Below are 21,059 nucleotides of genomic sequence, written 5' to 3'. Positions count from 1 at the left end.
ACCCTCCACGGCTTCTCTCTTCTCGCACTGTGAGGGCAAGATGCCACCAGGAAGAAGCTCTAGTGTGTTTGTAAGGGGACATGAAGGTGAATGGTGAGAAAGTCGAACAGCATCTATCTGTGTCTGTCTCTTCCTTTTTCACCTGACTGTGTGGTGATAATTTACTGAGGGCTGAATGTGTTAAACAGATATATGCCCATTTGGAGGTGTGGGTGTGTGTGTGTGTGTGTGTGTGCTGGGGGGGGGGGGGGGGGGGGGGGGGGGGGGGGGAGTTGTGAGTGTGAGAGAGAGAGGTATAGGGCCTTTTAAAGTGTGTATTTAGAGCAGGTCTCTAAAGTGAGTGAGCCTGCAGTGACAGAGGAGAAGTGAAAAGACTCGGATCAGTTGGATGCAGACTATATCTTATTAGCAGCTGACAGCCTGTACAGTATATTTCTTTAGAGAGGTGGGACCAGGCCGCGATCTGTCTACACACCACTTGGCAGGCCAAGACACTATGTCTCTTCCAGAATGGAAATCGAGCCATTTAAGTGCAAAGACTCTGAGGACGTTCTTTGTCCTCTGTTTTATGCTACTTTAATGTACAACTGATGCACAAAGGATGTAAAAGAAGGCAACTTAGATTGAGGAGAAAGCTTGGTCCAGTTGTCCGTGGGAGGTGGTGGTTTGAAGATGTGGTGTCGCATTTGTTGTGTAAGCAAAAATAATGTTGCTTTGTTATCTACCACTAAAGCCCAGAATAAACAGTTTTACTGCCAAACTGCACTGCTGACATTTAGAACCATAGAGATGTGACGAGCAGAAACAGTGCAGATGCAAAATACAAGAAAAAGAAAAAAACAACAAGACCCAGCAGTCTCATCACAGTCAAACCAATCAAGAAATAATGTACTGTAGAGTTCAAGTGTATCTGTTCTAAATGTCATTTTTATTCAGTCTCTCTCTGTAGCTGATTAACACCAAAGCCCCAGAGTGTTCACTTAAGAAAAGGCAAGAGAACAATACTTCTCACTTCATGAAGGATCCTATTACTTCACTGATAAACCTAGAGATGGACGCCTATGACCTCACCCTTGCTATATCAATACTTAATCCCCTCTGTAGCAATTACCTCCAAAGGGAACAAAAGCTGGTGCCAGGCAACTATTAGTGACATGGCAGCTCAATGAAAAACACAGCTTGGTTTTCTATAAGGACGACAAGGCCTGGTCTAATGAAGGGAAATGTTTAGATCAGCAGACACAAACCACAGTCACCCAGACAGGAGCTGAACGTCTCAGCATGGCTTCAGGAGAAGTAAAGGGGCAGGACGTGGATGAAAACATGGTGAGCATTATAAAAAGTATGCAGGTAGTGCCTAATAACAGAAGAGAGCACACAAAAATTATTTGAAAGAGCCCCTGTGCTAGGAATGGATGCAAAGCTGTAATGTAAGGGCACAGGATCCAACCGGGATACAGGGCCAGGATGGCAAAAATGTGTAGAGCCATGAAGGGGCTGAGGGGTCATTGGATGCCTACACAATCTGCAGATTGCATGCTGAAGTCAGCAGTGACACAGCAGCCACTCATCCCAAAACTGGCCAAAGAAAAGTCAGTTTGCTAAAACCACAGGATAATGTTTGGACTATACTGCTGGGAAAAGAAGGGAGGAGACAAACAGATATATCACAGCAGGTGGAGGAGTTTTGGCATATCATACTCCTAATTTGCCAGCACTCTGGCACAAAGGAGAAGAGAAGGAAAGAATATGAGGAAAATACTATGAAAAATGAAGATAGTAATTAAGATAGAAAAATGTTAGAATGGTTGAGACAAAGTGTTTCCTTTAAAACAATTATACACTGCCTCCCTTCTCAGAAAATGAGGTCCCCGGAATGACAAAATGAACAATGAACAAATGAGGCGGTGGGGAAGCAGTTGGGGTTTGTTTGGGCCCGGTGCGGATGTTAATCATTTCAACCAGTGGTTTACAAAAAACCAGCGTGCTTTGTCTGCCAATGCTTCCATACAATTTATTTATCTGCACTCATCAACATTTTTGTTAGGGTTACACACATACACACACTGCACACAGACAACAACATGCACAAAGGTACATTTCTCAGAGGATTTACGTTGTACAGGGGCAAATACAACAAGCTTGAAAGGCATTTCCTTTAAATGTTGAGTAAGGCGAAAAATGTCTATAAATGACAAAAAAGAAAAAAAACACAAAAATACACTAAATGTGGATCAAAGAGTGAGGGAATGATGGTAAGGCAGCATTCTCATCCTTTCAGAGCTTCAAACGATTGTGAAATTGGTACCTTCCCTCCTTTTTCCCTAGCCGATAACATTCCCAGGCTTTGTTGCTGGGAGAAAAGCAAACAGCCTGAAACTACCAGCGAGATTTTCTTCTCCAGAGTTTCTCTCACGAGAAGAAGCTGGGCAAAGACGCTTACCTCGTTCCTGCTCATCAGCCTGGAGAATCAGTTTCAGTCTCCTTGGTTAATTAACTAAGTGGTGTCTCTAGGCCCTGTCTGCGCATCAGGTGCCAAGCTCCATCAAGCCACCCAAGTGTCTCAAGCACTCTAACTTCAGGGGAGACCGCCTCTGGTCTCAGGATGATAATTGCAAAAGCAATAGGGGGGAGAGAACATGCACACGCTGAAACAATTACAAACATTCAAAGGGGGAACATTGCTTTCCCCTTAGCTCTTGTTTTCTTCATCCCTCACGCCCACTTGTTTTGCTGTCACCTCAATTCTTCAGTGGTTTATTCTAATTTAATGGAGGTTTGCTTTCAAGCCTTTCTCCTTATCTGCCTTTATCGTCATTCTCCTGTCTTCAGCTGTAATCTAACGGGCTCTTCATCTTGCTACTCAAAGCTCCACTTCATCCCAGGCTTGGCCATGCAGAGCAGTAACAACCTACCTCCAAACTCCAGCAATCTTCCTCATTTATTCAAGCTTATTCTCCTTCTCCACCTCATGCTGTTCTCTCCACTGTTCCAAATTCTTCAATTTGCGCTGCTGGGCCTTGGCAAGAGGTAACCACAGTCTTCCTCTAACCAAACTTCGATTGACCCACTTCAAGCTCTCACTCTAGGGTCATTCATTTCTTTCCTCTCCTGGCATGTACCAAGTTGCATTCTTTGAAAGCCACTTACGCAGCAATAGAAATCATTTTGGAAGTCACCCAGGCTCTTCTCCTTTTCGTGCCCCAGCTGATGCCAATGGATAAGGGACAAGGTGGAAGAGAGGAGAGCAGAGGAGAAACTTTTAGTAGTAGGGCCTTTGAAAAAACTCCATGTCAGCTGGACAGCGGGGCAGAAAAAACACACATCTTTAAAGCACACATCAAACTCATATACTGTACACCTGCAAGGACAAACATTGTGCTTTGTTTCTTGCGAAAGCACCACTCTGCTCAGCTTGGTAAAACAGTCCCCGTGGAGAGGCGCATAACTTCTCTGGCTGAGCTGGTCTTCTTCCAGCTGAACTCACACACTGTGGTAAGTGAAGGCCATTACCCCTCATTCACTGCCACTGACCTGATTCTTAAACTGGGATACCGAGGCCTTCACCTGCTCCAACGACTCTATTGACACAATTCTCATAATTGTTTCAGATAGCGAGGAGCCTCAGTCAGGTCAAAAGTGGAAAAACAAAGGTCAGATATGTAACGAATTAAGAGAAATGGCTCCAGCCACTTTGTGAGCTCTGGTCAAACTCTCACCCCCACAATCAGCAGTGGCTGTAATGTGACATATCACAAAGCAAGACCATTCATTTTGAAAGTAGAGTGTGTCTGAAGCTATGGGAGCTCCTTATCAAATATTGTGTCATAAAAAAACGATAGGAAAAACGATAAAAAAATGTTAACTTCAGGTTAAAGTTTTCAGCTACTATTTTTTGTACTTTTGTTCTAGGTAGAGAGGAGTTATCCATATTCATGTAATTACTTCCTAGGTTTTAAATTTCATTGGGTTTCCCATGAGATTTGCCAACGTCTGTGACATGTAGGGCTACAGATACAGAGGGTTGGGCCCTCTCTAACAAAGAGTAGCAGCCATCTAAAGCAGGGACTCTATTATTGCCCAGTTAAAGCACCACTCTGCACTTCACACATTGCCACACACCGTTCCATTAGAGCGGGATCCCGGCCCATTTGCTCCTTTCTCCTGGAATAATACATTTTTGAAGCTTGATACTAGTTTCTGTGAAGCCATTAAAAGCATGATTAAAACTATTGATACTATTATTATAATACGTCAAAGTTTTAAAGCACTTTAATGTCCTTTTTTTTTTGTTTTTACATTTTGGTGGTGCAAGGTCCCAACCCTGCACTATAAATACAGACTGACTTGAAGTAAATTAAGCAGATGGGAATCTCAGTTCTATATTAGGACTACAGTACATGGTGGGAGGCTGTGGTGGTCTGGACTATATTGAAGTGCAGAGTAATAAAAATAAACCAAACACAGCAACAGACAGATCCATTTTGCTATTCTGAGGGGAACTAATGAAAACACACTTTTCTGAAAAAACAAAACAAAATAGAGTGAATGAATGTTTATGTTGCGTTTGAGTTGTAATAAAACACATAATGAATGTGGTTGGGACAGTGTGGTGGCCGTTGGGGTTTGTGTTTTCTCTGAAGCCTGTTTGCATTTTAAAAAGTCTCTGGACAATATCTCACAAAAATCACTTATAGATTAACTATTATATATATTTAGGGATACCACTCAGCACGCGTACAAGACTGAGTCTAGTCATTTTTTAGTTTATATATATTTTAACATGCAAAAACAATCTCATACCTCACACTCATGCTAAATCACCATCTACATAAAATGCGAATGTATATCTGACAGAGAATAAGATGTCAAAGGTCTGTTTGCAGCCATCACAATGATATAAGGAGCAAATGATTCACCACGAGTAGGCATTCTGATTTTTCACACTCGTGTACCAGCAAACGCTTTGGCCGGTTGGCTCACGACTGTGGCCCACTCTTTCCAAGCGTATAATCAGTCACATTAATTAGAATGGTAATGTGATGCCGAAGAATTAGTCCAGCATCTCAGGGTTGAGTCTCAGGAGGTCTTGGAAGAGAAACTAGCTGCCATGGCCGTATACTTGCTGAGCCCTAAAAAATAAGCAACCGCACAGTGAGTTTTCCTGAGCACGGCTACTGAGACGCTTGACAACAATAACAAAATGTCCCATGTACGCAGACTAAATAACTATGTTTTGCCTCTGAAACCAGCTTGACGAAATCAATATTGGTCTGATGTTAATCATGCTGATGCATGCTGTCATGGTAGGGATTAAATAGAGCACTGGGCTACAAACTCTCGGTATGTTTCCGTGACACTGTGTTTATGAACAAAAAACCCAGGCTATTTCTATACCTACTCTCCCCTGTGTGTCAGTGTCCCCTGACTATTAGATGAGGGAGAACTAGTTCACCAAAAGACGACAGCCCAGAGAGTGTGATTTGTTTTAAGATTTATCACTACATCCATTTACACAGACACTCCTAAGCCTCAAGTCTAATCAAATATCATCAGTGTTGTGAGCTGAGCTGTTTTTACAGCCAGCTGTATATACGCAAGTGTTTGTGCTGAAGCTTGCATGCATGTGTGTTTTAGTGTCGTTATTGACTGGGATTCGTGTCTCTTTCTCTTTTCTTCTCTCTCTTTTTTCTCCAGGCTTTCATTAGTTTGTGCATGGATACCAATGAGTAATACCTCAAACTTGCCAGAGGCTCAGCTTCTCTTCTCCACTCAGCCTAGAGTGGCCCATGGTGACCATCACCTCTTAGCTTCTGTTTTTGTTTTGGCCCACTGCCTGGTGTAGCCTGTGGTGCTAAGGTGCATAATGAGCCGCTGAGCCAGTTTTTGGGTATGTGTGTGTGCGTGTGTGTTTTGTGTTTGTGTGTGATGACTGACGAGTCCACTGGCTTTCACTCCACACTCCATACTCCCCCACTCCCCTCCTTATCCACCATCCAGGAATCTATTTATTTCAATCAGGTGCGTGTCCCACCACGAGTCCTCGAATGCTGGCAGAGAGGCTTCCTTCACCAACACACACACACACACACACACACACACACACACACACACACACAAACACACTCATTTCCCTATCTGTTCAGTTTCACACTTCTACATTTGTAATCCTCACTCATTTGTAATTTTTGCTTCTGCCTGTTAGCCTCAAGAGAGAGAAACTAATTTCAGGAGTGAAAAGGGATTATCAGATGCAAACGAAATCTCCCCACCTCCAGACAAAGATATTGATGTAGACTTTTCATGGGAACAAAAACTAAGTCAATGCCTGCTTAGGTTTGGATGGCAACTCTCAAGGAAGAAACAAATCAACTGCCACACTAGCAATTACTCCTTATCAGCACTGGGAAGCCAACTTGACAATGGCAGGAAAATGCTGAGCTGATGACACGTAAAACACAGGCTGTAGTGACTGTGGAGAGCATAATCAGCTTCCCCTTTATTCTTTTTTTGAAATGACATATATATAAATAAGAAGTGTGGGAGCCATGGTGGATCCACCAAAGTGACCAGCGAAGCAGGCTGACTGTTTCAACTAAAGATTGTTGTATTAATGCAGACTCATTACAGAGGCTTGGTGTTTTCTTCTAAGTCAGACCTGCCAGACAAATAATACCCATCACATTTTCACTGCCCTCAATGTTTTAAAGCCAGACCAGCTTGGGGACACTGTCATATTAAACTACCCACATACCCTTACACACAAGCGGAGACACACGCACCCACACATATATGCACACTTTGCCACAGCAAACCCTGTCTGCTTGATTACTAAACAAGCTGAGGAAACCATGGAGACACACTGAAGACAAAGAGGCAGAAATGAAGAGTACAAAAGCATCCATGTTTGGAGCCAGCTGGTTAAAGCCTGCAAGGCAGTAAATTAACCATCTGATTAAGGTTTGAAAAGCAGCAAAGGAAATGAACATAATGCATCCAATTAACAGAAGAGACTGCAATAAATACTGAGCTTCCAGCAGATGCTACTCCTGCCTTGAAAATGGCTGCAGAGAGCAATGAGTTTACTGTCATACCTTCACCACTTTGCCATCATTTATCCTGTATATTTATGTTTCCCACTGCGGCATTTGTAGACTTCACCTTTAATGTCAGAGCCTGGTCAAACACAGATGAGAGGCAATGACAAAGGTAGACAGACAGGAGTAATTGGTCCAGATGCCTTTACAGTGTCATCTTATGAGAGGGGACAGAAATCTGAACTAAGAAGCAAACAGTGGAGCCCCTGAGCTTTCCCTCAATTATAGTGTGAGCCTGGAGCTTTCCTCCTTTTACGGCCCAAGCCCTGCAGAGCTTCAAAGCTACTTTGTTGTGGCCGTTAATGGTGCTGATGACAGTACAGAGGATCTCAATACCAGGTGAAGCATCCTGTGCCAAAAAAGGAAAGAAAAAAAAAACAGTGTGAAAAACTAAAATAAAAATAAAAAAGTGTTGCTGTCCGGAAGGCAAGTCATAAAATCTAAAAAAAAAAACCCGCTCTAGAAAAACTATCATCTTTAAAATTTGGCAGGAACAGCACTCACCACTGTTACTGTAACTAAGCACTCAGCTCGCCCCCTCAGGGTAGCACAATTAAAGACATGCTCACTGAGAGTCATCAATAACGTGAAAATTGAAGAGAAAATAAAGAAGTTCCATTCCTCGTTAGGAGAATACTGGGAAGACAGGAGGCAGTTCTGAAAGCTTATTCACTGGCTGCATGTTGCTATGATGATTTGGCCTATTCTGGCTAAGGCCTATGTTTACACACTGTTACAGCAACATCGTGGCTTTTATAGCTTTTCTCCTCTAACATGCATGCAAGTAGAAAAACTCAGTGCTTTTCTAAATGCTTTTCCCTTGTTACAGCACCCTAATGTTTCACAGTAGATGACATGTCTTAGGCCTGTAAAAGCTGGCTCTCAGGCATTTTCTGTCTTGTTTATTACTTCAGTTTAGACTCTCGGATCGTGTTTCCTTGTACTGCAGCTGCAGCGAACCAGAGAACAGCATGGCTGGTTTTAAAATGAAACAGACAGAACAAGGAAAGCTATTTATAAAGAGCAAGCAGATAATTGTTGAAAAGGTTAGAGCAGCCACAGCAGGTAACAAGTGAGCTGCATGTTGACATGCCCAACAGGATGCTGAGGCAGCATGGCGGTGACGTCGCAAGGAAAGGACAAAGGGCTGAAACGAGCAGTTGTTGAGAGGAGAGTTACTGAAAAGGCCTTATGTCAAAATCAATCAATCAAAATCACACACATGCAGGAGCACACCACAATAAAATAAGAAGCAACAATTTAGCATTTGGCTTTAATAAAAAGGCAATGCACAACATGCAAGGTGGCATGACTCCTCGTTGTATATTTTGAGCAGCCAATAAACAACTGCAACAAAGAACAAATAACGGCAGCAAACCTAGTGTTTCCATTTGGCATGCACCACACAAACCAGACAGTAATATTCCTTAATTTTGATAAAACAACTGAGAGCTCAAATGTCAAGGAGGAGGATTAGAGAATTGTTTGATTTTTTTCACATCAAACACACACTAAAATAAACTGGAAATGAAAAACTTTTGGAGTAAACTAGTTTGTATATACACACATCATGTCCCACATTGGTGGAGACATACATACTTAGACAAAGACGCTCCCAAATTAGAGGAGGACTACACCAAGTGGAGCCTTGTGGTTGTCTTAAAAGACATGTTTAAAATAATGTCAGTTGAATAAACATGTCCATGACATAAAAACATGTTGTGGAAGTGAATATTTTGATTATTTTATGTCTGCATTCAGCCTCCCATTTGTATACATCCTGGCCAGATCTTTGCTTAATTCATTCACTCAAATACTCATACCCTTCTTGGTTTTCTTGTACCGTGACGCCCTCTCTGAACAACTCACTCAACAACCAGAGGAACTAAGCTACCCAGGCCAACTGACCTAAAGGACAATGTATCATATGTTGAGAAAAGTCAATAGATGCCTGACAGAGCTCAAAACGTGTTACATGAGTAAGACACAAACTCTCAGCCATTGACCAAATAAGCATTCGCACATATATCTATCATCGCCATGTGGGAGATGTGTGTGTGAGTTTGTCGAGCTAGTCTGAGCAAAAAAAAAATTTTTAAAAATTCCTTGCACATGTCCATCTCGCTGGTGCCACAGAGGTGGCCCATTCCAGACTCCAGGGCTGCATGATGAGGTGGGAGGATGTGGCATGACAGGGTCTGATTAGAGCCAAAGAATGTGACTGTGAATGTGCACTAAAGAATCTACTGTCCAGATATGACAGCAACACACACACACACACACACACACACACACACACACACACACACACGCAAACATACAAACACCCTTCCCCTATGCCTTCTCCTTCCCACAGAAATGAACATGTGAGCAAACAAGCCAAGACTGAAAGGGTGAAGCCTGGCCTGAGCTCTGAATGTCACAGTCAGTTATTGGAGCTTCCTTCTAAGTGATGCAGACAGAGAGACATTCTGATTGCCCCACCAGTCAAGCCAAGGGGTGAAAAACATTTACATGCAAATACGAATGACCCAACAGATACTGTGAGCACGCTAGCTATGGTATTCAGAATGCACAGCAACCACATGAAACTAGTCTCAGAGAGCTTGCCAATCAACCGCTCTATTGTAACCACACACAGGCTTTAGAAGTAGCTGTTATGTGTGTAGGATATCAATTATTTTTGCTTTTGTGGCTTATTGGTTTGTGACTGCTATTGTTACAGCTTCTTGTATCAAGTGAAATTAATGGTAATGAATTCAGACTGGGACATAATGTACTGCATTAACATATTTGCTGTGAAGAAGCTTAAATCCTTTCTATCATTTCAACATGACTCCTCAGTATACAGACCGTCTAGCATGCTCCCAGAATCCACTCATCTCTGACAGCAGCGCTAATACCATGTAATCAACATCCACTTTCAATTTGAACAATTACAATCCATAACCTATCATAACAAACATGTCTCTCTGTCAGATTGAAGTGGTTGGTACCAGGGGACAGATTGCTGGTGGACTGGGTGGGTCTCCGAAGGTCTTGGACAAATGGAGACCTTGGCTTTCTTCCTGGCTGTCACCCATGGCTGGCATACTTGGATCACACACCCGCCTGCTGTCACCAGACCTGTTGCCTCCAGATGGGTCCTGGGTCTGATTGTGCGATTCCCACCCTTTGCGAAGACGCTCTGTCCTCCTCCACAACTCCTCATTTCATCTCACCATCTTCTCATTTCATCATAGGTACATCAAACTAGACATTGCCTTCATCCCTTGAGCCCTTTTTTAAAAAGTCCAAATCACAATCCTTTTGTTCTTTAACCTTGACATTCATCTTTTAACTCAGTGTAACACTTTCATCTCTCACTCACTGGCTCCAATTTCTTGGCTAAAATCCTCTGTGTGTGTTGGGCGGGTGCATGCACACATGCTTGGGAGATGAGCAGACGCACTGCACAGCAAGGCCTCTTTGATTCAGCACAGCAGAGACACATAGTCAGCCTGTACATTAATTGGTGCTTCTGAGCCATTAATTTAGGTGAGTACGTTCAAGAACCCACTTTTCTTCCACTTTCCAACAGCAACAGAGACTGAACAACCATCCGCTCAAGACTCTTCCATTATTTTCCAAGTCTCCTTCCTTCTCTGCTGCTTTGGGCCCTCTTTCTGCTCAATGCCTCTCTCCTTTTCCCATTTACTTTAGTTCAGCTTCACCCATAAACCATCAAAGTGTCCGTGCCCCTTTCCTACCTCACCCGCTCTCTGTTCTCCCTTCACTTCACCATCACGGAGTGAAAAGAGACAGCAGGTCACAGTCTCTGCTCCGTCCCTACACTTCGCCAACTGCACCGTGCCCAGTGCCAGCAAGCCAGAGTTTTCGTTTAGTTTTTCAGCATGACTGACTCTCTCAGGTCACTGAACATATTAAGCTGTTAATTACCTCAAAGCACAAAGCAAGTGGTAGTTTGGCTACAAAATGAACAGACCTTTACTTTTTTTTAAACCTAAGGTTGCGAGTCTTTAACAGAATCACCAATGAGATAAAAACTATTTTCCAAAGAGTTTGGGGTGCTGTCCAAAATAAAAACAGGACACAATCATGCAAATTATTTTCAACCCATATATGACTGAAAATCATGCCAGCCAATAGTACTAGGAAAATAGTGCAAATGTTGAAACTGAGAAATTCCAGGTTATTTTTTATATATGTTGTTCATTCTAAATGTGCTGCCAGCAACAGATTTCAAAAAAGTAGCAACAAAAGACTGGAAAAGTTATCTGAAACTAACATTTTTTTTTATAAAAACATAACAAAAAAGAAAAAACCTGGTTTAATATCTCATAATTAAGCAAATTGGCTCAAAATTATAAAAATTGAGGAGATTTTGTAAGCAAGAGAGAACCTTTACAATGAATGAACAATGCATCCTACCAGGTAAAGGAAAGGGGACCATCCAGCCTCAGTGCACAATACAAAAGCCAGCATCAATGATGATATAGGGTCGTATTAGCACAGACAGCAAGGGTAACTTGCACATCTGTCAGCATCTTTTTCAGAGAAGGCCTTTTTTTTTATCAAAAACTATCTAAAAACTACAACTAACTTTTTTATTAAAACTATCAAAAACTTTTTTTTGCTTATCCCGTGAGTACAGGGTCACCACAGTGGATCATTGTCCGCATGTTGCTTTGGCATTTTTTATGTCGGATGACCTTCCTGACGCAACAATCCCTGATTTCTACTGGGCTTGGACCAGCACTGCACAGCTGGGAATGGGAAAGGACTGTTGGGGGTTCAGTGTGTTGCCCAGAGACACTTCGACAATATCTGGGACTGGGGATCAAATCACTGATCTTGTGGACGACTGTCTTTACCAACTGAGCTAGAGCCGCCCAGTTAAACTACTTTTTACATATATAACCAAAAGTGAAATACACAAACTCAATACCCAAGTAAAAGTGCAAGCACTTGCCTAAAGATGGACCTCACTATAGTAAGTACTACTTCAAATTCTTTACCCAAGTTGAAGTATAAAGTGCATGCTTTGGGAACAACAAGCATATTACAATTAGTCATTTAGCTTTTTTTTTTCAAAGCAACTTACAAGAGAGGCTAGGAGGAGCAGGGAGGCAAACCACTGATCATGTGTTTTGTGGACAACTGCTGAGCCACAGCTGCCCACTTACAGCAGAGCTGGTAAACATGGAGCTGATATTTCTTCTAAGTTGTTGTGGAGTAAAAGTTATAGGTACATTAAAGTATAATTGCATCACATTTATACTTAAGCAAAGAACTTGTGCTAGCTAAGTTTAATTTGTCCTTGTTAAGTTTTCTCGATTACTTAGATTGTCACTTCTGCTTAGTACAACAGCATGGCAATGTAGTAAAGGGTCCAGGTGCTAAATACAGCAGTCCAGACTTTAAGCTTGATGAAATCATTTGACGAATTATGAAGCAAAAAACAACACAGTAGGGCACAAACAGTTTCTTTCAGATATAAAGCCACTAACCTAAATTCGAAAACACAAAGTTTGATTAAAACAGTCAGTAAATAACTGTTCAGCATATTACTAGCATTGCATTTTTTTAAAAATCAGATTTCTCAATTTTTGAATTTGGACATGTTCTCTTATGTTTTTTCAACCTGATACAGTAGTACTGGGTGGCATGAACAAAAATTATTCCATTTATTTTTTTTTTTAATTCAGACAATTTCCCAGTTTTTTTTATGTATGTCTGGGCCTTTATATACAGTAGTTCTGTGACTTACTATGTTTTAGGAGTAAATTAAATACAAAAGTAAGAAATTAATTATTAGGAATTATCAAAGGTTCTATTGCACACATAAAAAAATAGCTCAGTAGCAATACACAATACATTTTCCTTCAAGCCAAGGTACTCTAATGTAAAAATGGCTGTTGACCTGTCTCAGTTCTCTTAGTTTTCCATTTAACAAATAGAATGTTCCAATATTAATGTGCATTGATATTTTCCTTTCAGGTATAGAGCGGTTTGGAGAAGCTTTTTACTAAGTAGTTTTACCGTTACAATACAATTGGCTGATGTACTTCTAAGTTATTGAGCAGTGTTGCAAATTGTCTGTGTGTCACAAAATGTTGTGTGCCATGATGTTTCTGCATGTTGAGAGTAAGTTGTTTGCAATTAACTGTATAATAAATGTAGAACAATGAGAACAAAGGATTGTCATCTATAAAATTCCTCCCTCCCCTCACAGTGGGGCTTTTAGTGGTGAGCAGTATTACACCAATTTACTGTTGTTTGAGCTACATGACAATATGCAGTATATTAAACTTTTCTACAATTTAGGGCTAAACTATAGGTTTAAAGGGTTTTTAAATCATTGCATTATGCATTTATTCACATTTACTGTAAACACCCAGCATTTTTATTAAAAACGATAAACGTTTGTGGCAATATCAGGAACAGACAATAACAATAAGAACATTCCCATTTTATTTTTGCAGTTGCTCGGTGACCATAAAACTACAGGATAGAGCTATTTGGGCTGGAAGTTCCCCTAAGAAATGAATAAGCTATAAAACAGCAGTAGGATAATACCAGTCTGGTACACAAGGCATGGTTTCTTCAGATTCATGCTGTGCTGATGTGGGAAATGATTCAGGGGTTGTGTGATCATCATCCTCTCAGCAAATGTCTCCCACATACAGTTTAACTGTACCTTATTGGTTATCTACTTAGCGATTGTGGCCACCTCATGCCAAATAAAACAAAGGTGCTGTACAATGTGTGTCTGTGAATGCTATAATAGGAGCAAATGGTCCCAGTTATATTATGTTAGAAAAGAAAAATAATTCCTTTATCGCTGCTGGCACTGAATATGCAGCTTCAGGGTTTGGGCTTGTGGTGGCATGTTACTTAGCAGTGAGTGTGTCTCTGTGGATGTTTGGGAATACACTTGTATGAGCATCAGGGAACCAGTGTAATCATGAATTCCGGCTGGAATATGTGGCCGGCCTGTCCTTTCCTTTCCTGACCACGGGCCCTCATTTGCCTCGTCTTGTTAACAAACAGGTTCAGCTGACACAAAGACTTCATAAGACTGCAAGACCAACAAAGGGTGTGTGTGTGTGTGTGTGTGTGTCAGAAAGCGAGAGAGAGAATGAGACAGAGAATGAAGGGGATGAGATATGTGAAGGCGAATTGATGACAAGCAAACAGGCCATGAAAACCATTCGGCTCCCACACTCTGTTTATTTGCGTCCAGGAAGTAAACGTTGGTGTCCATCTCTGTCATGTCTGCCTGTCTTTTCATCCAGTCTCCCACAGTGTCACCCATGCTCCGCTGCCAGCTGGATGGAGTTTATACTTATGGAAATGTATCTTTCTCTCTGCAGTGTGAATGGAAGGAACCCCTGTGCCCACCTTTTTCAGATATAGGAAAAACAAAAACGCAAGAACACACGCCCCCTGCAGAGGTACAATAAGCCTACATGGAATGCCAGTTTTACCAACAGGAAACATCTTTATTCAACAGCCACATGGCCTTTGGTGATAGCAGCTGCATACTTTGTTCCTGTCATACTGCGCCACCTCAGGCTTACACAACATGATACCGTTCCAACTTCTCCAAGACATTCTGTCACAGCAAAAGGACCTAGACAAAAAATACTGAAATCATATACTTTGCAAAATCGGAGGAGAGGCCGGCCTCTGGCTGCCAATGAGAGCAATGATTTTTGACTTTTGACTTTTCAAAGAAAAATGAAAGACCACTTATTATTGACTACTTCAGGCTTCCTTCTTTGAACTCTCTCATCTATTCTGGCTGCTTTAGCATTGCCCTGGATGTACTAGTGCCACGAAGCAGACAGAAACAGGAAAAACTAATGATTCAAAGATAAAACGGAGAGAGAAGAAGATGAGGGAGCAGCCGTGTGTGATTAAATGGCGGAGGTGGTCCCATTGGGCTGTAGCCCTCATTGCATTTTAATGGGAGGCTGGATGATCCTTGACCCTTCTGAGGCAGTGGTAGCACCTTGGTGCAGATCAAACTGCCGGGTTGGCCGAAACACCCTGTGTGTGGTGTGTGTGTGTATGTGTGTGCGTGTGTATGTGCATGTGCACGCGTGTGTGTGTGAGAGAGAGGGAGAGAGAAAAAGGGCTTGCAGGGTCACAGACAAACGTGTTTATCCTGCTGCTATGGCAACCCCAGCAGTAGCCTTGAGCAAAGCACCAACAAGCAAAGCTGCACTGTGCATGTGTGTGTGTGTGTGTGCATGGGGAGGGGGGAATATCTGAGATGGGGATTTTAAAAAATGAGGTCTGTGATTTAATATAGGTCGTGATTTCATACATTCCAATAAGCCGCCCCACTCTCTCTTTCACTCTCTACCCCTGTGTGGCTGTCCTGCCCCTCAATCATCAGGCACTCCTTTTCACCTTCTCTTTCTCCCAGCTCCACATGCTAAGTGGGAACATTGTTACGGTCAATTTGTCCCATTCAGGGTCCCAGTGGGCACTGTCCCTGCCCTGACAGCCTGCAGACAGAGACCACACTGCCTGAGAGGCCTTGACATCAAGGTTTGAAGGCGACAGAGAGGGTGGAAAAAAAATGGAGGAATATAAAGTGAAGGACAACAGGGGAGAGAAACAGATGACGAGACATAATCAGGGAAGCAGTAATATAAAAGCAAAATGAGCAAACGCAAAAAAAAGCTCAATAATATTTCCCAACAGTCTGTCAATCACAGATTATGCTGATATCCGTTCCCACTGAGGAAACATCTAGTACATTTCCCTGAGTTTGGCCCAAGCCCAGCGAAACACAAGAAAGCTTGGACAAGCTCACAGGAGTCAAATGAAAACACAGGTGCCGCATAAGCACATAGGTTTGGTGCAATATTGAAAATGTAATTACAACACAAAATGTTTACGCTTATGACTCATTTTGGCAAAGAGGAACTTAAACCAGTGGGTCACTGAAGTGTTGACTGAAGAAATCAGGTTTTCTCACTTACTGCACCTCTGGAAGAACGAGCCGTTTTCATTGGAACTACTTTTTAACAACAAAATAGTTTGAATGAAAGCTGTTGACAGCAAGATGATTATCCAGAGTAATAGAAAGACATGCTACGTCAGAATTTTTTAAGTTATTTTCACACCCAAGAACATTGAATTTGTATATTGATTTTTATTAATGCCCAATGTATTAATGGGAAGGCAGTAATACTAAAGTTATATCTCTGAAAACTTGAGGGGCACTAAAACCAAAAGTCTTCACTGTTAGAAACTGTAACACTAGTGCACCCAGATAAAATGTTAAGTGGACTTCATTGTTACTATGCTGTTCTAAAGCTGGCAAATTCAAGATCCAGAAAGGGACTGGTCAAAATCAAATGATACTGAAATCAGAGCTGTAGCTTATTAATGTTACTACAATGTGCATCATCAACTTGTATGGCAAATTAAGCTTTGTCTGACTAATCTGTGGATTTTCTTTCTGCACTGGAACGGCCCCAGGCTCACAGGTGATGTAACCCCTGCAGGGAACTGTGGGTTGGTGAGGAACAGAGATTTAGTTATTGTGTAAAGGCACCTGTTATTTCAGCACATAGGGCGTAACACTTGCTGCGAGGCAAGGGCTGCAAAGCGGCTGTTGGCGTCAGAAACGAAGACACAAACAGGGGAGCCATTCAACCCATGCTGGACAGTGCTGAATCACACTTGTATAAGGCACAAACAGACTGACTCACACACATGCACACACACATGCCATACAAGACAGGAAGGCAAACAGACATAATGAGATGAACAATGTTTTTTTTGATAGACAAACTCCATCTGTCTCTGTGTCTTTTCACTTTACCTGCACGCACAAACGCACACACACAAACAATTCTTTAAACTAATTGGCGATTCAGACCTCACAGTAAAGACGGTGAGGAACTGTCAAGGGCATGTGCATCCAGTGGGATGTTGCAGATCTCCCCAAATTAACTAACTTTATAATAAATCACTGGGCACAGCTAGCCAAGGATTAGCCAAGCTCCAGTGAGCAGTTTGTTAAGCTGCGAGAAGAAGCACTGGAGACAGAGAAAACACCGCCAAAAACTGACATCAGCACTGGGACCTTGGAGCAGTACAAACCCCCCGCCTGGTTTCCTGGGCACACATTTAGCCTTGTTATCTGAATTCTCCGCTGACACAAAATCCCGCTCCTATGTTGGACTTTTACTTGCAGTTATTGTTTTTTCTTCTGTTGGGTTTTTTACACTAATCACTTATAGTGTTCAGGATATCACTTCTAAAGTCACACGCACTTCTTATTTGATTGTTTTGCCTTACATAATTCTTTGTGCAAGCTCGCCCCCTACTGAGTCATTTATTTTGGCAGGAGTAATGCTTTCTACAGTCTGGTTATTTATATAGTGACTATATAAAACATTTACCCCTCTCCCCTGCCTGCAGAAAGAAATTAAACTTTTGAGGGAGCACATTATACATTCCCTGATTGTCACCAAGTAAAACAAGGTTTTACAGAACAACGAGAGTCCAGAATCTTCAGAGAGCTAGTATTTTCGTAGTGGATGAAGTACAATTAGCATGTTTGTCATTGCGCCTGCTCCCTGGTCTATTTCCTGACCCTGAAAGTAAAACATAATGTGTTTTATTTTTGCGGCACATATATGACATATGGAAAGCTGGTCTCAAAACTCTCCAAAAGTCTTCTATCCTTTGCTCCAATACAATTAAAAACAAGATCCGGTGCAATAAAAGGCAATCGTGTTAGACAGGCATTTCCTCTGTTGACTACTAATTCATTCCCTCCCTGATAGTGCTTCTCTTGTAATTACTAGTGGCATGATGGGCCTACAAGAGGATGTCAGCACATGAGAGGAAAAGGTGTCCCCTTCTCATCTGACATGCCAAAGAAGCAACAATACTCAGATGATTAGACAGTTTATGATCAGCTCTCCTTTCATTTGCCTTATGTTTCATCTAAACTTCTTCCCCTTTTTTAAGTGGTGTATTTCCCCTCAGTTACAGTAAAAAAGATAAGGAACAAAGTCTGATGCAGATCATTACCCCCTGATGTAGCATCTGAGCAGCAGGGAGAACGGATCTATTCTACAGTATGTGTAACCTGCGGCAGTACCCCTGAGCTGTGGGTGACAGCCCAGGGGAGGAAGAATTAAAGCTGCTCTTGTCCTCCAAAGCTGATTGACACAGTCATAGGAATAAAAAGGTTAGTGGAGGTGCTGGTAGTCCCTTGGCTGTGTCTATCCTCGCACTGAACAAGTAGCACTGTCTCACTTTCTTCAGATTTGTCTTTCTGTCTCTCTGTCTTCTCCCCTCACACACACACACACACACACACACTAGAGCTCATTATAGGAATGGTCTGACCCCTGGGGACTTCACTTACTTCTCTGTCTCACTTTCCAGTCCACAAACCTCAGCACTGGACAAAAGCAGCTGAAAGGCTATTTGAATTTGAAACGGGGGCCACAACAAAAACATGCAGCTCCCAAATGGAGAAACTTTAGGAGACTTGGAGCCAGCTATTGAGAGTTAGCGGTCCTTGCACAAAAAGCAAAAATGTGATTCTGACACTATCCAGCCAACCCGCACAGTGTACTGTAAAGATAGCAGCTACTGCAGAGGGAGAGAAATGGGAGGGATGGCAGAGCCTGAAGCAAGAGTAGTGGACACCATGGGCCCAGCGGGAAGGACTGTAAAACATACACAACCACTAGCAGCAAACACACACTAACACACACTATACAAACAAACAAGCACAAACAGTGTGAGAAGGACAGGACAGTGAGCCAGGCACATTTCGGCCAATCATAAGGTAAAGAAACGGTCTACTGTAGCTCTGCAACTTGGAAACTGGGTTTTTGAGATGAGGAGTACAAATATTTCACTGAGAACAACGTAAAATCCAAATGACACACACAGAAAAGTCCCACATTTCGCAGACTGTTTCTTACGGGAAAACCTGAATTGCAGTGTCCGAGTGAGACAGAAGTGTTCAAATAGCAGCAACACAACTGTCGAATAAAGTAGCTAATAAATGATCTTAGTCTGAACTAAGTGTCAGCCATTTTCAATCACAGTCTGAGTCGTGTCAATACTCAGTCAACACATGGATGGCGAAGCTCCGGAAAGCTGTAAGCTGCTTGTTTGGTGCGTGGCTGCAAGCTACGCAGTATGAAATTGAGAATTATACAATGAAACCTACAGTGGAGCCAAGACACGAAAGATTACAGTTCAGTTGGTCACTGTGTGTTGATTTACTTGCTTTTAACTAACCCCCACAACTAAATTTCTTCAACTAATCAGAGGCAATATAATTTAACCAAAGCCTCAAGACGCGACAGAAGCTGTGCCCCGGAGCGCACCACCCACCCAGCTCCACACAGGACAACTCCTGTCACTTACCTCTGATGATCGGTGTGAAGGTGCCGCCGAGACAACAACAGTATGAGTCACTTTGTGCGTCCCGCTTAATTCAAAAATCCTTCAGTGATCAGGGGAGACAGGAGGTTTGTTAGTCCATTATCAGATCCTGTGTAGGGCTTTGTAAACTACTCCTCCCAGTCGCACCTGTCTCTCGCAAAAAACTGATCCCGTACGCCGGCCTGACATCCCCAAGACAACTGACTCAGGGCTTGTTTGTCCGTGCCCCCCGCTAGTTTCAACACACACTCACACATCCACACATACGCACACACAAACACACACACACACACACACACACACACACACACGGCACCACCTGTCCCCGGTGCTAAATGGCCCACAAAGAGCTTCTATGTCGCTCAACGACACATGGCATTCCCCGTTAGTCTCTGCAGCAAAGCTCCCTCACAGACAGCCGCCCGAGCTCTCCAAGTAATGTAGAAACGCTGGAAGCAGTGGACGATGAAAAGAGGAATGCAATAATAACCAATCCAACACGCCACTGGCACCAAACCAGCTACAACGTTTGGGAATCACATCTGCCGCTGTCGTTGCTGGTCCAGTGGTGTTGCCAGTCTTCCCTCCCCACAGTAGTTGGTCTATTTTACCGTTGCGCACGACTGCTGCTCTGTCATTGCTGCGTCTTTTTCACCTCCGGTCCCACTGAAAGAAAAGACAGTCCTTCAGTCTCCTTATGCGCCCCACTTCCCACCAGAGCCTGGCTCAAGATCCAACGCTGGGCAAAGTCCCATTCATCGGTTTATTAAAATAGTTCCTGTTCCTTGGGGTGTACTCGGGAGCCTGGTGAGGTGGGAAGACCACGGCGTTTGTCTTCTAGCGGTAGTGTGAGCTAAAGCATCTCCAGCACTGCTCCCTTCTGTCATACACAAGAGACTCCTGAAGCCTGTTAGTGCCAAAACCTGAAGCAGAATTATGCAGCTACTGGAATGGAATTGATTAATGGTTAATTGGTTTTAGTTTTAAGGCGATAAATTCCTACAACATGCATACATGGCGCACACAATTTGCTCGTTGTGTCTCGACAGAATGAAATAGTGGCAGCATGGGGACTGACAAAGCCCATGTCAAATACACCCGGGGAGCGCCGAGCATAGCTCTTCTAGGATAAACTCATGACTTAAAGAGATGATTGTGAAAATGAAAGACAGCTTACAGTCACGGTGCTGACACTAACATGAAACCACAAGGCTGATTCAGAGCTGTTTTCCGAAAAATAATGAGCTTTATTACTATCACGGGATGATCAGGTGGTTGTGGAAAGTACGTAAAAGAGACTCACTCAACCAGGATCCAGATCAGCAGGGGGGGATTTCTTTAATGCACAAGCACTGGTCTTACGTAAGACACTAATTTCAACTCTTTATTTAAGGCTTTTGTGCTTTATTAACATTTATAATTGAGAAACGTGTCCGTTTGTGTCTACCCTTTGCACATTTCATTATTTAATGCCATATACATTTGCATAGATAATTTGTCAGATACATTTGATTAGGG

At 42.5% G+C, this 21,059-nt stretch overlaps 1 protein-coding gene across 2 annotated transcripts in view; it reads right to left on the bottom strand.

Moving 5' to 3' along the window:
- Positions 1–20,542, bottom strand: part of sema6bb (sema domain, transmembrane domain (TM), and cytoplasmic domain, (semaphorin) 6Bb) — a 116,942-nt gene extending 96,400 nt beyond the window's left edge. The window contains exon 1 of one of the 2 annotated variants that reach the window (XM_067513388.1): positions 20,153–20,542. The gene's annotated coding sequence lies outside the window, so the exon portion shown is untranslated. Of the gene's footprint in view, positions 1–19,523 lie in introns of both variants that reach the window. The other variant, XM_067513387.1, reaches the window with a different exon arrangement.
- Positions 20,543–21,059: the final 517 nt, after the last annotated feature.

The sequence above is a fragment of the Channa argus genome, chromosome 8 (assembly GCF_033026475.1).
Source record: "Channa argus isolate prfri chromosome 8, Channa argus male v1.0, whole genome shotgun sequence".
Taxonomy (NCBI): domain Eukaryota; kingdom Metazoa; phylum Chordata; class Actinopteri; order Anabantiformes; family Channidae; genus Channa; species Channa argus.
Note: the sequence above shows the minus strand (reverse complement) of the source record. Positions and strands in the feature narration are given on the sequence as shown.